Genomic DNA, 15649 nt, shown 5'->3' on the forward strand with positions numbered 1-15649 from the left:
ACAACATTACTGTGACAGCAAATCTTGGGCCAATAAGCCACCAGGCCACTGGAGGAGCGAAGAGAAAACAAAAGTGCCATTTCTTTTTCTGTGTTTCGAAGGCATGTGTTTCGGATGCTGGTCTAAATGGGCCTTGAACATATTCAGTGGCCCAGTGTCCACTGCTCCCTGAGGAAGAGAATTCCATAGATTGGCAACCTCGAGAGAAAACATTTCTCCTCATCACAGTCTTCAACGGGAGGCCCCTCATTTTTAAACTAGTCCTAGACTCCACCATCAGTGGGAACATCCTCCCACCACCCCACCCTGTCAAGTTCCCCTCGGCATCTTAAATGTTTCGATAAGATCCCCCCCTCAATCTTCTAAATTCCTAATGGGTATAGGCCCCGCCTGCTCACCTTTTCCTGGTAGGATAACCCTTTCACCCCAGGAATTAGTTGAGTGAACCCTCGCTGAATAGCTTGTGATGCAATGGTTGCGGGGCCCTGCTGTGTGCAAAGTGGCTGCCCCGTTTTGTGCACCGCACCAGCGACGACACTTTGAAAACTGCTTCCTTGGCCGCAAAGCGTCACGAGATGCCGGAGGGGTTGTGAAAGGCGCTACGCGAGTGCAAGTCATTCTCTCAGTGAAATTTCTTACTGAAGCGTGGGTTTCCTCCGGGTGCTCCGGTTTCCTCCCACAGTCCAAAGATGTGCAGGTTAGGCGGATTGGCCATGGTAAATTGCCCTTAGTGGCCAACAGTTAGGTGGGGTTATGGGGATAGGGCAGGGGACTGGGCCTGAGTAGGATGCTCTTCCAGAGGGTCAGTGCAGACCCGATGGGCCAAAAGGCCTCCTGCTGCACTGTCAGGATTCTATGGTCAGTTGGAACTGTCTATATGTGTCGACTTGGTCGGGGTGGGAGAGGTGCTGACCGAATAGATCCACTCTGTAATAGTTTAATCATAAAAACATGTCTTAGTTTTCCGTCTGCTATTCCATTGATTCCCTTGCTCCCCCATCGGATGACCATTGTATGTTAGAAGAGTCCTATTTACTTTTAATGGCATCTTCAGAACTTAACACTGCAGTTTTTATTCGGGAGTTTCTTTGTGTGATGGAAAGAACGCAGTTTCTCTATCAGACGTCTGAATCTTTCATGCTCAAAGCAAACCCTACTGTGTGCGGCCATGCCAGGAGTTCTGAAATGGTGGTAAGTTACTTCAGTCAAATTGTTCCTCTTCATCTCTTTGAAGCTTATGGCTGCACTCTAATACAATGTCAAATTCATATTTCACATTCATATTTGAGAATATTTATTTATTTATTAAATTTTAGAGTACCCAATTCTTTTTTCCAATTAAGGGGCAATTTAGCGTGGCCAATCCACCGACCCTGCACATCTTTGGGTTGTGGGGGGTGAAACCCACGCAGACACGGGGAGAATGTGCAAATTCCACACAGACAGTGACCCAGGGTCGGGATTCGAACCCGGGTCCTCAACGCCGTGCGGCCACAGAGCTAACCCACTGCGCCACCGTGCTGCTCTATATTTGAGAATATTAAGAGTACAGTAATAATTTCATCAAAAACCTAGAGGGACAAGGGCAGCAGACACATGGGAGCATGGCTACCTACCAGATCCCTCCAAGCCACCCACCCATACTGAACTGGAACTATAACCGCCGTTCCTTCAGTCACTGGGACTCCCACCCCCCCCCCCCCCCCAACCTAACAGCACAGTGGGTGTGTCTACACCACATGGACTGCAGCAGTTACATGGACAGGGAGGGAAGAGGCCATGGATGAGAGAGAAAAGAAGTGAAAGCACTTAGCTGCATTTGCTGTGGTGAAGAACAGTTAATCATAGCAAGCGTGTTTATAAAATTTGTGGTTAACATCAAGGGTACTTGAGATGCATTCAAAGGTCAAGGGAAAGGTAAATCAACAATCCACCAAGCAGCTGTCTCTGGAGTAATATAACTGTCAATCACTGGCTAATGCAATGCATTGCTGAGGGGAAGTGAATGGAAGATTTGCATTTCAAAGGAATTTGTAGCCCGTTTGAATGTACTTGGCTTTCGAGGAAGCAGCTGGATATTGCTGCTGCTTGTCTGAGGCAACAGATGTTAGGGAGGGGCAAGTGAAAATGCAGTGATTTCTCACTCTACTGCCTGGACTGCTCTCCAGCTTTCAGACAGGGGTGACTGATGGAGATCTCTGCAAGGTGGAGGGGGGGGGGGGGGTGACTGATGGAGGTCTCTGCGGGGTGGGGGGGGGGTCTGTGATAGGAGGTTCTGATGGGGGTCTCTGTTGGGGTGGGATGGCCGGGTTACCCTCATACGTGCACGCTTGGGGCAGTGGGGTGTGACCCATTATTCCAGTGGGTGAGGGGACGGGGGGGGGGGGAGAGGGGGGGAAAGAGGGAAGATGCCCCTACTTGCCAGCCAGGGGAGTAGGATTAGTTTGTGGAGGGGGAGGAAGCCACTGCCAGACCTCGGTATCAGGCCGCCGGCTCAAAATGGCGGCCGGTACCGGTATTCCGACAGAACCCGACGAGCACTCCCCCATGCATAAATTAGCATGGTGAAGGAGAGAGACTCACAGCTGGGTGCCGTTCCTATCACCAGCGGGGATCTGGAGCAATTCCCCATTGGCGGGAGCACTTAAGGCTCCAGAACGGAGATCCAGGCCATAGTGTATTTTGTAGCTACAACATTTTGTAGCTTTTTTCCCCCCACACTTATATGTTATTTACTATTTTCCCCAAGATCATAAGAAATAGAAGCAGGAGTAGGCCATTCGGCCCATCAAGCATGATCTGCCATTCGCTCCATTTCCCTCTTCGTCCCCAAAACCCTCAATTCCGTTGGGTGAGCAGGAACAGCTGGTAACCGAGCCTTGAATGTATTGAACGACCCACAGCCTCCTCTGCTCTCTGGGGAAGAAAATCCCAAAGACTACCGACCCATGTGAGAAGAAGTTCCCCCTCATCTCAGTCTTAACTAGAGCCCTCTTATTTTGAAACTGTGTCCCCGAGATGCCCTCACGAGAGGATGCATGCTGGGAGCATCGACCCGGTCAAACCCTTTCAGAATCTTGTATGTTTCAATACGACCACCGATACGCCCAACCTGCATAACATTCCTTCCTGGGACAACCCCTGCATCCCAGGATTCAGCCTCGTGAACCTTCTCTGAACCGCTTCCAAAACAAATATATTCCTCCTTAAGTAAAGAGTCCAAAGCTGTACACAGTTCTTCAGGTACGGCCACGCCAAGGCCCTTGAGGGAAGGAAATCTGCTACCATTACCTGGCCTATATGTGCCTCCAGACCCACAGCTGGTTTTCAACTGCCCTCTGCACTGGCCGTTCAAGGGCCATTTAGGGAAAGGGAACAGATGCTGACCCAGCCAGCAAAGCCCACATCCCACAAAAGAATAGCGGAAGAAAATACGAAACGGAGAAACAGGAGCACGAGTAGAACAGATGGGCCGAATGGCCTGTTTCTGCGCCACATATCCGAGGTAATCCTAATGTGCCGTCAAGAACAGCAGCAAAATACAGGCATGTATGCAGGGCCCGGGTGCAGGCACACATCTAGAACACAGTTCCGTCCGCTAACCGAGCTGTGGCAGCACCATCTGGATTTACTGTTGACCCATCTAGAGGTCACTCAACTCAGTTGGCTGGCTGCTAAGAGCCTTGGAGACCTGCCCAGGCGAGGCACCTCCTCGGCATCCTTTCAAAATCCAATCGCAACAAATGCTGCGAGATATCAAACTGAAATGACTGCATCCAGGCTAAACGCTGCCTCGCTCTCTCCCGTCACACTCGGGTGACCAGCAGCAGTCTCAGTCCCATGCAAGGGAGACACAGTCTTGAATTCCCTCCTTCAGAGCACCTTTCCTGGAGAGGAGGGGGGGGGGGGGCTGCACAGAGAAAAAAAGAGAGTTCGGAAACGTGACGATGTGCAGACGGTGAAACCCTAGCCCACTCCTCGGGTGGTGGGGGGAAGGGTGGGGGGGGGGGGGGGGGGGGGAAGAGAGAGGATTTCAGAGAGAGATGGTGTTAGATAATAACCCAGTCCGACAAGCTTAGTTCTTAAATCAAATTGAAAGTTCAAACTGGGGAGCGGGAAAGGGGCGATTGCTCCAGATACTGTTGACATTTGTTTTCACTCTACGGATTTTCGTAACCGCTTGCCAAGGAAACAGAGCCTTCTGTTCATCAATGTCACAGAGGACAGGTTACAGCCTGCACAAAGGCCGCTCAGAGACTTCCACTCATCACAGCGTCCAGCAGCAACCAGCGAGGTGCACAGTGCAAATCCCACAAGGGCACTCACCCGCCCCATTGCCGAGCAGCCATGATTTTTAGCTCTTCCACTGGGTACATAGTAACGAAACCCCAACATCCTGCTCCCCCCCCCCCCCCCCCGACCCCATCATCCCGCACAACCACCACCCACCCTCATCCCAAACCCAATCTCAAACCCCTGCCCAACTCCAGCTAGGCTCATCTGGCCTGGTGGGAAGTCGAACTTCCAGTGGGGGAGCCACGTCAAGGCCAGCTCATGGCACCAAAAGTTGAGCAGTTTCCTTATGAGCTCCTGACACGGTTAGGATGAACATAGAACAGTACAGCACAGAACAGGCCCTTCGGCCCTCGATTTTGAAGGGGGATTGTTTCCTCCACGGACAACAAGTATATCTTGACCCCCAATGCGGTCACTCTACCCCACAGATCCCCCCCCCCCCCCCTCCCTCAGCCCACCACCTGGCAGCTGATCCACCAAACCAAGCTAGAATTGGGCAGCACGGTAGCACAGTGATTAGCCCAATTGCTTCACAGCTCCAGGGTCCCAGATTCCCGGCTTGGGTCACTGTCTGTGCGGAGTCTGCACGTTCTCCCCATGTGTGTGTGTGTGGGTTTCCTCCGGGCGCTCCGGTTTCCTCCCACAGTCCAAAGATGTGGGGGTTAGGTGGACTGGCCACGCTAAATTGCCCTTAGTGTCCAAAAAAAAGGTGAAGTGGGGGTTACTGGGATAGAGTGGGCTTGAGTAGGGTGCTCTTTGTAAGGGCCGGTGCAGACTCGATAAGCCGAATGGCCTCCTTCTGCACTGTAAATTCTATGATTCTACGGAACCACGGAACCCCCTCTCCACCCCAGCTCAGAGCAGGTGGGAAAAATCGCCCTGTGCCACCCAAGACTCAAACTGTGATCAAAACTGCTCCCACTTTAAACACTAGCGCCTTATCAATGCCACCCCCCCCCCCCCCCCCCCCCCCCCCCCGGCCACTGGAAACAGCCTTGCTGTTTCGAAAATACGGGCAAGTCAGGGGCGGCGGTAGAATTAATATTACATCTCGTCTGCTGTGGCCCACAGCCATATCGAGCAGATATGCCTCACCATCAATCATTATTTTTGGGTTCATTGATGGCTTGGACGTTTATAATTGGCCTCCAGATCCCTGAGCTAAGGAGGCTGAGAAAATGTTAAAAATAAGAGTGAGGCATAAATCCTAGCAGCAAAACTGTGCACAAAGTGGGATGTGGGCCTTTGTTCTCTCCAGCTCATGTTCAGCTGTAATATCAAGCTGTGGAGGTCCCAACCATGAAAGAGAAAGTTAAATGGAACGGTTGCATTGATGTAGCCCCTTTCACAACCACCAAAATGTGAAGATGATCTTCCGCAACCAATGATGTCTTTTTTTTTGTAGCTATCCCGTTGCAATATGGGAAACCTGGCAGCCAATCAGCTCACAGCAAGCTCCCACAAACAGCAATGTGATAACCAGATAGCTTTTAACGATGTTTATTTATTTATTTATTTATTTTTAATAAATTCAGTGCACCCAATTGATTTTTTTCCCAATTAAGGGGCAATTTAGTGTGGCCAATCCACCTATCCTGCACATCTTTGGGTTGTGGGGGCGAAACCCACGCAGACACGGGGAGAATGTGCAAACTCCACACGGACAGTGACCCAGAGCCGGGATCGAACCCGAGACCTCGGCGCCGTGAGGCAGCAGTGCTAACCACTGCGCCACCGTGCTGCCCCTTTTGTGATGTTTATTGAAGGATAAATATTGGGCACAAGATTGGGGGGGGGCGTAACTTACCTGGTTACCAGGTAACTTACCAGGGGCTGGTTTAGCTCACTCAGCTAAATCGCTGGCTTTTAAAGCAGACCAAGCAGGCCAGCAGCACGGTTCGATTCCCGTACCAGCCTCCCTGGACAGGCGCCGGAATGTGGCGACTAGGGGCTTTTCACAGTAACTTCATTGAAGCCTACTCGTGACAATAAGCGATTTTCATTTTCATTCAACTTACCTGCTCTTCTTCGAAATAGTGGATCCTATACCCCCCACCCCAAGCAGACAGATTGCCGGGGTCCTAAACGACCCTCTTCTGGACTGACCTGATTAATACGACACCCTGTATGCTTCACTCGATGCCTCGTGCGCCCTATAATATATTTTCTTTCAACGTACTTAATGATCTGTTGAGCTGTTCGCAGAAAAATACCTTTCACTGTACCTCAGTACACGTGACAATAAACAAAATCCAAATCCAATCCAATCCAATAAATATTGGCCTAGCCAGCAACACTCGCATCCCATCAACAAATTAGAGGAAAAAAAACAAATCCAACAAATTCAATGGTTTAAAACTAAAAAACTAACTTGGCTGAGTGGGTGACATGTATGAACAGGCACAAGATTTTAAATATTGCATTCACAGGTGAGCTGCGACTGACAGTCTCTAATCCAGGGTTCGTGATCTATTAAATGCTCATTTATTATCCTAACTCCTCCCCCAGCCATTTTCCTTGCATCTTGACAGGTCTAAGAGTGTGGGAAGCTCCCGATAGTCATTGCCATGGTAACTAAAGCAACTGCAGCTAACTCATCAGCAAACTGAAAACAGATTTCACAAAGTTACAGGAGTCGGCCAGGGCTATAATTCCTTCAGAAACGGACCATTTTACACACTGCCATCACATTCAGCAGCAAAATCCCAAATATGGGCATCTTGCTGGAAGACAACTACATCACCGTTACAACTTTACTGCCTTTTTTACTTTTTTTTCCCCAATAAATTTAGAGTACCCAATTCATTTTTTCCAATTAAGGGGGCAATTTAGCATGGCCAATCCGCCTAGCCTGTACATCTTTGGGTTGTGGGGGTGAAACCCACGCAAACACGGGGAGAATGTGCAAGCTCCACACAGACAGTGACCCAGGGCCGGGATCGAACCTGGGACCTCGGCGCCAAGAGGCAACAGGGCTAACCCACTGCGCCACCGTGCCGCTCCTGCCTATTTTACTTCTGAAAACCGGAAATTAGAAAAGGTAACTGCACCCGGGAGGTGCTGAACAAAGGCACGTAACATATTCCTCCTCATGACAGAAGACGGGGTGACTAGGGTTAGAGGGAGCAAGCTTCCAGAACAGCAGTCTTCGATGTCATGCTCCTGTCCAGGTAGATCAAGTCCCTACTCCCCACCTCCAAAAGCTGCCATTTTACACAAGCTCCATAAGAATGAGCATTGAATAAGTCACCCCCCCCCCCCCCCCCCCCCCGGGCACAGTGACGCCTCACTGCTGCCGAGGTCCCAGGTTCGATCCTGGCTCTGGATCACTGCCCATGTGGAGTTTGCTCATTCTCCCAGTGTTTGCGTGGGTTTCGCCCCCACAACCCAAAGATGTGCAGGCTAGGTGGATTGGCCACGCCAAATTGCCCCTTAATTGGAAAAAATGAATTGGGTACTCTAAATTTTTTTAAAAAGAGTAAGTCACCCCCCCCCCCCCCTAACTGCAACCATCCAAAGCCGTCCGCTCATCTTACAATGTTGCTGCCTGAACTTGGTAGCGACTCGACGTTGAAAGGAAATGGCCCCTGGCTGCTTGGGTCCGATCAGGTCCCATTCTCCCACCCACCCGACTGCTCCTCACTGCCCTGACAGAGCAGGGCATTCCCAGCTTGGCCGTGTCCGCAGGAGGGAACGGGATAAGGAGAAGGAACCAGATGGAAAATTAGTGGTGAAGAAACCCACAAGCGGGCCGCACTACCGAAACCGTAAGGAAGCTGGACAATTTCAGTCATCGATAATTAACAACTAACTTACTCTCAAAGAGTCTTCAAATGGACATTTAAAAGAGCCCATACAATACTCCTAATTCAAATGAATAACTTTTTCATTCCGTATACAGGGTTTAGGATTAAAATCACTCTGTTTACAAGTACAATATCCCACCAGAAGCTGAGCAACGTTTCAAGTGTTCGCTAAAGTGATGTTAATGTCCACGTGCGGTGCACGTACCCAACATAAAGACAAAATGCGCATTAGCGATACATTTCAGGGGAGTGGGAATTGAGTGGCGAGAAGGTGTCATAGCTGCAATGACACTGGACCAACAATCCAAAGGCCCAACAATTCAATTCCCACCACGGGAGGCTGGTGGAATTTAATTTAAATCGGTTAGCAAGTCTGGAATTGAAAACTAGTCTCAGTGGCCATGACACTATCACCGATGGCTGGAAAAACCCAGCTGGGCTCCCAATAAAAGGGAACCTGGTATCCTTGCCTTCGTCGGGCCTACGCGTGACTCCAGACCCACAACAAACGGCCCTCCGAAACGGCCAAGCAGGCCGCACGGTTCAAGAGTGACAAACGACGGCCTTGCCAGTGATCCCCACATCCCGCGGAGGAATGAAGGGAACGGAAGAGAAGCAAAGGGAAGAAAGAAATTGCACGGTCCCACGGAGCAGAGTGTGACAGGGAGCAGAGAGTGACAGGGAGCAGAGAGTGACAGGGAGCAGAGAGTGACAGGGAGCAGAGAGTGACAGGGAGCAGAGTGTGACAGGGAGCAGAGTGTGACAGGGAGCAGAGTGTGACAGGGAGCAGAGAGTGACAGGGAGCAGAGAGTGACAGGGAGCAGAGTGTGACAGGGAGCAGAGTGTGACAGGGAGCAGAGTGTGACAGGGAGCAGAGAGTGACAGGGAGCAGAGTGTGACAGGGAGCAGAGTGTGACAGGGAGCAGAGTGTGACAGGGAGCAGAGTGTGACAGGGAGCAGAGAGTGACAGGGAGCAGAGTGTGACAGGGAGCAGAGTGTGTCAGGGAGCAGAGAGTGACAGGGAGCAGAGAGTGACAGGGAGCAGAGAGTGACAGGGAGCAGAGTGTGACAGGGAGCAGAGTGTGACAGGGAGCAGAGAGTGACAGGGAGCAGAGAGTGACAGGGAGCAGAGAGTGACAGGGAGCAGAGTGTGACAGGGAGCAGAGTGTGACAGGGAGCAGAGTGTGACAGGGAGCAGAGAGTGACAGGGAGCAGAGAGTGACAGGGAGCAGAGTGTGACAGGGAGCAGAGTGTGACAGGGAGCAGAGTGTGACAGGGAGCAGAGTGTGACAGGGAGCAGAGTGTGACAGGGAGCAGAGTGTGTCAGGGAGCAGAGAGTGACAGGGAGCAGAGAGTGACAGGGAGCAGAGAGTGACAGGGAGCAGAGTGTGACAGGGAGCAGAGTGTGACAGGGAGCAGAGAGTGACAGGGAGCAGAGAGTGACAGGGAGCAGAGAGTGACAGGGAGCAGAGTGTGACAGGGAGCAGAGAGTGACAGGGAGCAGAGAGTGACAGGGAGCAGAGTGTGACAGGGAGCAGAGAGTGACAGGGAGCAGAGTGTGACAGGGAGCAGAGTGTGACAGGGAGCAGAGAGTGACAGGGAGCAGAGAGTGACAGGGAGCAGAGTGTGACAGGGAGCAGAGGGTGACAGGGAGCAGAGTGTGACAGGGAGCAGAGTGTGACAGGGAGCAGAGTGTGACAGGGAGCAGAGTGTGTCAGGGAGCAGAGTGTGACAGGGAGCAGAGAGTGACAGGGAGCAGAGTGTGACAGGGAGCAGAGTGTGTCAGGGAGCAGAGAGTGACAGGGAGCAGAGTGTGACAGGGAGCAGAGAGTGACAGGGAGCAGAGTGTGACAGGGAGCAGAGAGTGACAGGGAGCAGAGAGTGACAGGGAGCAGAGTGTGACAGGGAGCAGAGTGTGACAGGGAGCAGAGTGTGACAGGGAGCAGAGTGTGACAGGGAGCAGAGAGTGACAGGGAGCAGAGTGTGTCAGGGAGCAGAGTGTGACAGGGAGCAGAGAGTGACAGGGAGCAGAGTGTGACAGGGAGCAGAGTGTGTCAGGGAGCAGAGAGTGACAGGGAGCAGAGTGTGACAGGGAGCAGAGAGTGACAGGGAGCAGAGTGTGACAGGGAGCAGAGAGTGACAGGGAGCAGAGAGTGACAGGGAGCAGAGTGTGACAGGGAGCAGAGTGTGACAGGGAGCAGAGTGTGACAGGGAGCAGAGTGTGACAGGGAGCAGAGAGTGACAGGGAGCAGAGAGTGACAGGGAGTTGTTTGTTCGCCAGTCAGAGGCAGCATCCCTATTCTAATAATTCGCCTCGTCTATACTTAGACTCGACAGAAAAAGTATTGAGTAAAATCTCAACCCTTTCTTTGATGTGATGCGGACAACATTACAGAAGTCTCTTCTGTGTGGATTCCATCAGTTGGCAGGAGGTGGAATAGCTGCAGTGACTGCAATTCTTCATCAAAGTGACAAATATATTAAAGTTCCTCTCGGGCAAATATTTGAATATTTAGTCATAAACTAATTTAGCTGCTCGTGTCCCGCCACCCTGCTCAAATCAGGCGAGAGCAAACTCCAGAAGCAGACTTTAGGTCCCAGGCTGGGGGGGCGTGCTGCCCGTGGGCAGGTGGTGCCACCCAGGCAGAGGCGTTAGCCAGGCAGAGGGGGTTTTACTGGGGCAAGGGGTGGGGGGGTTGTGCTACCCCTGACAGGGGGAGGGTGCTACCCGGGCAGGGGATGGTGACCCAGGGCGGGGGTGTGCGCGCTACCCAGGCAGGGTGGGGTGAGCTACCCAGGCGGGGGGAGGGTGGAGGTGTAGAGCTATCCGGGCAGGGGCGGGGGTAATACCGGGCCCCCGGGGGGGTCCCTTACAGAGGGTGCTACAATGACACACACACACACACGTTGCTGGTCTCTCGGTGAAATGCAGAAAGTTACTCGGAGTTTCACTAGCATTGGCCCTGTCTGCAATTCAGTTGGCATTATGCACACTCAACACCAGCGGACAATATTACAGTGTAGATTACACAAACACCTTTCTGTCGCAAGGGCGGCACGGTGGCACAGTGGTTAGCACTGCTGCCTCATGGCACCGAGGACCCGGGTTCGGTCCCGGCCCTGGGTCACTGTCCGTGTGGAGTTTGCACATTCTCCCCGTGTCTGCGTGGGTCTCACCCCCCACAACCCAAAGATGTGCAGGGTAGGTGGAGTGGCCACGCTGAATTGCCTCTTAATTGGAAAGAAAGAAATAATTGGGTACTCTGAATCTATTTTTTAAAAACCTCTCTCTCATTCATGCTCACTCTATCCCTCCCTCTCTCTCACACACACACAAACTCGTTCTGTCTGTCTCTCACACACACGCACACTCGCTCTGTAACCATTTTCCCCAGCTAGCCGCCAAACCCCCTTTTTAAATTATTCACAGAATCAGCTTCCCCAACCTCTGGTGCCATTCGGCCCATCAAGGCTATACCCTGCCTCGGCGTAGGGGGTGGGGACGTTTGAAGGCCCGACAATCCTACAAAATGGTCAAAATTCTGCTTCTGGAACTATAACAAGTGCACATTTGGCCCTGAATAACAGTCTAAATTCTAAAATTGCACTGCCCACCACTAAAACATTTCCCCAGCCCCGATTCTTCCTACGTTATCTCACGTGGCACCTGTAACATCTACAATCCTCACACAAGATATCGCTTCTCGGCCTTGTGGCGAAGATCAAGCGCCAGATCGTGCCCAAGATGAGGTGCAATGCCATTTCTTGTCAGCTTGGATCTTGTTTGTCTCTCTTGTGGAGACCATGAATTAATTGTCTTCAAGTTAAATTTGAATTGTTTTTTGGAGCAAGCAATGAGATGGATCAAGGGTGTGCCCTGTCCGTTCTGCACATTGGCTGTGTAACTTTAAGAATGGATTAAAAACATTTTGGTAAAAACCATTCGACGTTGTTACTCTGACAGGACGCTCAGGCATACAATGAGGCCTCTTCATTTCACAGTCTGTGGTAAAGCATCATACCCACACCCTTAGATAGAACAACCCATGACAGTTGAAGCAGACTAGAATCAATCCCTTATCTACAGGAATTATGTTTAAATGAAGACTTTCAGCAAAGTTGTCCCATCTGGGGGTAAGGTTGGTGGTGGGGGCGGGAACATGGGGCTGCTTCCTGCTGGGGTGGCTGGTGGGAAAAACACGCAGCATCTTCCAGCCCCGCCCTCGTTAATTATGCAATCGGACGCAAACACGGGGAGAATGTGCACACTCCACGCGGACAGTGGCCCAGAGCCGGGATCGAACCTGGGACCTCAGCACCGTGAGGCAGCAGTGCTAACCACTGCACCACCGTGCTGCCCTTTTTTTTAAAAAACGAATTTTACAGTCCCGTCAAATTCCACAACACACACACACACAACCCCCCCCCCCCCCCCAACCACTGACGCAGTCAGCAGGACCGTGGGAGGATCTGGCTTTTTTTTTATTGGCTGGGAGAGCAGTATTTTAACAAAGCTTTTAACTGGTTAGCACTGTTGCTTCACAGCGCCAGGGTCCCCGGTTCGATTCCCGGTTTCAGTCACCGTCTGTGCGAAGTCTACACATTCTCCCCGTGTCTGTGTGGGTTTCCTCCGGGTGCTCCGATTTCCTCCCACAAGTCAGAAAGACATGCTGTTAGGTGAATTGGACATTCTGAATTCTCCCTCGGTGTACCCAAACAGGCGCCGGAATGTGGCGTCGAGGCATCAGTGCTAACCACTGTGCTACTCCGAATAGGAGCTGAAATCCTGTACAACATCACCCTGCCCAGGCCTACCTGGGCAGCACGGTAGCACAGTGGTTAGCACTGTTGATTCACAGCTCCAGGGTCCCAGGTTTGATTCCTGGCTTGGGTCACTGGCTAGGTGGAGTCTGCACCTTCTCCCAGTGTTCCCTCCGGGTGTTTCGGTTTCCTCCCACAAGTCCCAAAATACATGCTGTTCGGTGAATTGGACATTCTGAATTCTCCCTCAGTGTACCCGAACAGGCGCCGGAATGTGGCGCTGAGGGATTTTTCACAGTAACTTCATAGCAGAGCAGTGTTAATGTAAACCTACTTGTTCTGGGCCCCGGGTCACTGTCCGTGTGGAGTTTGCCCATTCCCCTCCCCGTATCTGCGTGGGTCTCACTCCCCACAACCCAAAGATGTGCAGGCTAGGTGGATTGGCCACGCTAAATTGGCCAATAATTGGAAATTAAAAGAATTGGGTACTCTAAATATATTTTTTTAATGTTATCCTGTTTGTGACAATAATAAAGATTATGATTATTATGATCACACAAGAAAGCCGCCTTTCGGGTGAGCGTGAGGCCCTTTGGAGAATTAGCTTGCGGACAGCCTCACTACAGGCCCGGATGGAAACGTAACCGCGCTGTGAGAGAACACATGGTGACAGTGGTCTTCTAATGCTGCAATGCATCGTTGGGTGGAGGGGCCCTCTGCGGGGGCTGGGTGGGTGGGGAGGGGGTCGCATTCTGTATTCAACTGCAATACACCCGAGGGGGAAGATTTGATGCTGATGATGGTGTCCAGGATGGAATACACTCCGTGCCGCCGTACCTGACATACCAGGCCTTATGCCAAGTGTTGTATTTTATTGCAGAAGCCTACAGATGATCATCAGTCCCGGCCATCATTCCCTCCAGCATTTTAAAGCTGAAAAACGTTCGGCAATACTCAGGTGTGACAATACGTTCCCACGCACATACCCACCCAGCCGCCCCCCCCCTACACCCCCCCCCCCTACACCCCCCCCCCCTACACCCCCCCCCTACACCCCCCCCCCCCCCCCACACCCCCCCCCCCCCCCCCCCCCCCCCCCCACCCAGCCTGTAGCAGAAACCTGCCAAAGCAGTATTTCTGTTGCTTTAATTCACGTTGAGAAGACAAAGGCCTCTGTTTAAGCAGCCAAACCTGAAATGCAACTTCAGGAAAGGTGCCCGAGTTCAACACCTCGAGTTTCAGCGTCTGTTGAACGTTGACAAGAGAGGAGCACAAGGGGCTTAGTGTCGAATCACTTTCCTGTACCGGCTTTCTTTCAACTACCCTGACCGCGTTGGAAACCCAGGAGAAGCTGCGAACGGCGCCTCACCTCCAGCTCAGCTGCCAATTAAGAAAGAAAAGGATTATTTACACACTGCCCCTGACCTTTCGTGTGTTCAGGTTGTTTGGCGGAGGATGGAGGGAATTCTGCTCTTCCCCCCCACACCCCCCCCCCCCCCCTCCTTTTATTTCCATGAAGTACTTTAATCGTCCTTCACTTCCCGAACAGAGATGGAAAGATTACATACATCAGAACGGGTATAAAACATCAATCCCCACCTCCTGACACTGCCAGCACCAGCTCCAGACATGCTTTAAAATGAGACGCCAACCTGCACGAGGGCAAAACAGGGCCGACAACGAAGCGGCCCTCAAAACCAACGGCTACGGCCAAAGCTCCACAGCCCGACCCACCCCATCTCCGCAGAAGAACGTACTTGGCAGCGACAGAGCTAAATTTACTCAATTGGTCCCCGGGATCAGGGATTTGTCCCACGATCGAGGCGAAGTAAAGTGGACCCATATTCCATTGAAGTTAGAAGAACCAGGTGGCGGGGTGGGGGCAATCGGCTCTCACTGAGGTGTACAAGATTCTGGAGGGGCTTGACAGGGTGGACACCGGAAGATTATTTCTGCCGGTCAGCAAATCTAAAAGTCAGCAGGAGGCAGAGTCTCAGAATGAAGGGCCGATCATTTAGCACAAAGCGGAGGAGAAATTACTTCATTCTTAAGAGTTGGGAATGTTTGGAATTCTCTACCCCAGAGTGTTCCGGATGCTCCATCCGTTTAATATGTTGAAGGTTCAGATGGGTTTTTGAGCTCTCGGGGAATCGAGGGATCTGGGGAGCGGGCATCATTGTTCAAGCCCAAGATTTGGGGCAGCACGGTAGCATGGTGGTTAGCATAAATGCTTCACAGCTCCAGGGTCCCAGGTTCCTGGCTGGGTCGCTGTCTGTGTGGAGTCTGCACGTCCTCCCCCTGTGTGCGTGGGTTTCCTCCGGGTGCTCCGGTTTCCTCCCACAGTCCAAAGATGTGCGGGTTAGGTGGATTGGCCATGCTAAATTGCCCGTAGTGTCCTAATAGTAAGGTTAAGGGGGGGGAGTTGTTGGGTTACGGGTATAGGGTGGATACGTGGGTTTGAGTGGGGTGATCATTGCTCGGCACAACATCGAGGGCCGAAGGGCCTGTTCTGTGCTGTACTGTTCTATGTTCTATCAGCCATGATCATAGAGAATGGCAGAGGTGGATTGGCAGGCCATCTGGTCTACTCCGGCTCCTATATTTTTGTCTCCTTGCATCTGGCTGTGAATGGTGACGGGAAAGAGTCACTAACAGGACGGGGCAGTTGCCAGAACATCCCCAACTTCAGCCATGGTGCAGGACAGCAGTCGGGTGCTTGGGGACCAGGCTGAAAATGTCTGCCCATGTTTTCAGCCAGCAGTGGTGAGTAGCTGATGTAAGGCAGC

The 15649-nt window shown here is 51.9% G+C and overlaps 1 protein-coding gene across 9 annotated transcripts in view; it reads right to left on the reverse strand.

The window, feature by feature from the left end:
- The window catches only part of rreb1a (ras responsive element binding protein 1a), a 233955-nt gene that overhangs the window by 154125 nt on the left and 64181 nt on the right, over nt 1-15649 (reverse strand). The window contains exon 1 of one of the 9 annotated variants that reach the window (XM_038796631.1): nt 14055-14172. The exons of the other annotated variants lie outside the window; for them this stretch is intronic. The gene's annotated coding sequence lies outside the window, so the exon portion shown is untranslated. Of the gene's footprint in view, nt 1-14054; nt 14173-15649 lie in introns of those variants that run through there. 9 annotated transcript variants of the gene reach the window in all.

The sequence above is a fragment of the Scyliorhinus canicula genome, chromosome 5, assembly GCF_902713615.1.
Source record: "Scyliorhinus canicula chromosome 5, sScyCan1.1, whole genome shotgun sequence".
Classification (NCBI taxonomy): domain Eukaryota; kingdom Metazoa; phylum Chordata; class Chondrichthyes; order Carcharhiniformes; family Scyliorhinidae; genus Scyliorhinus; species Scyliorhinus canicula.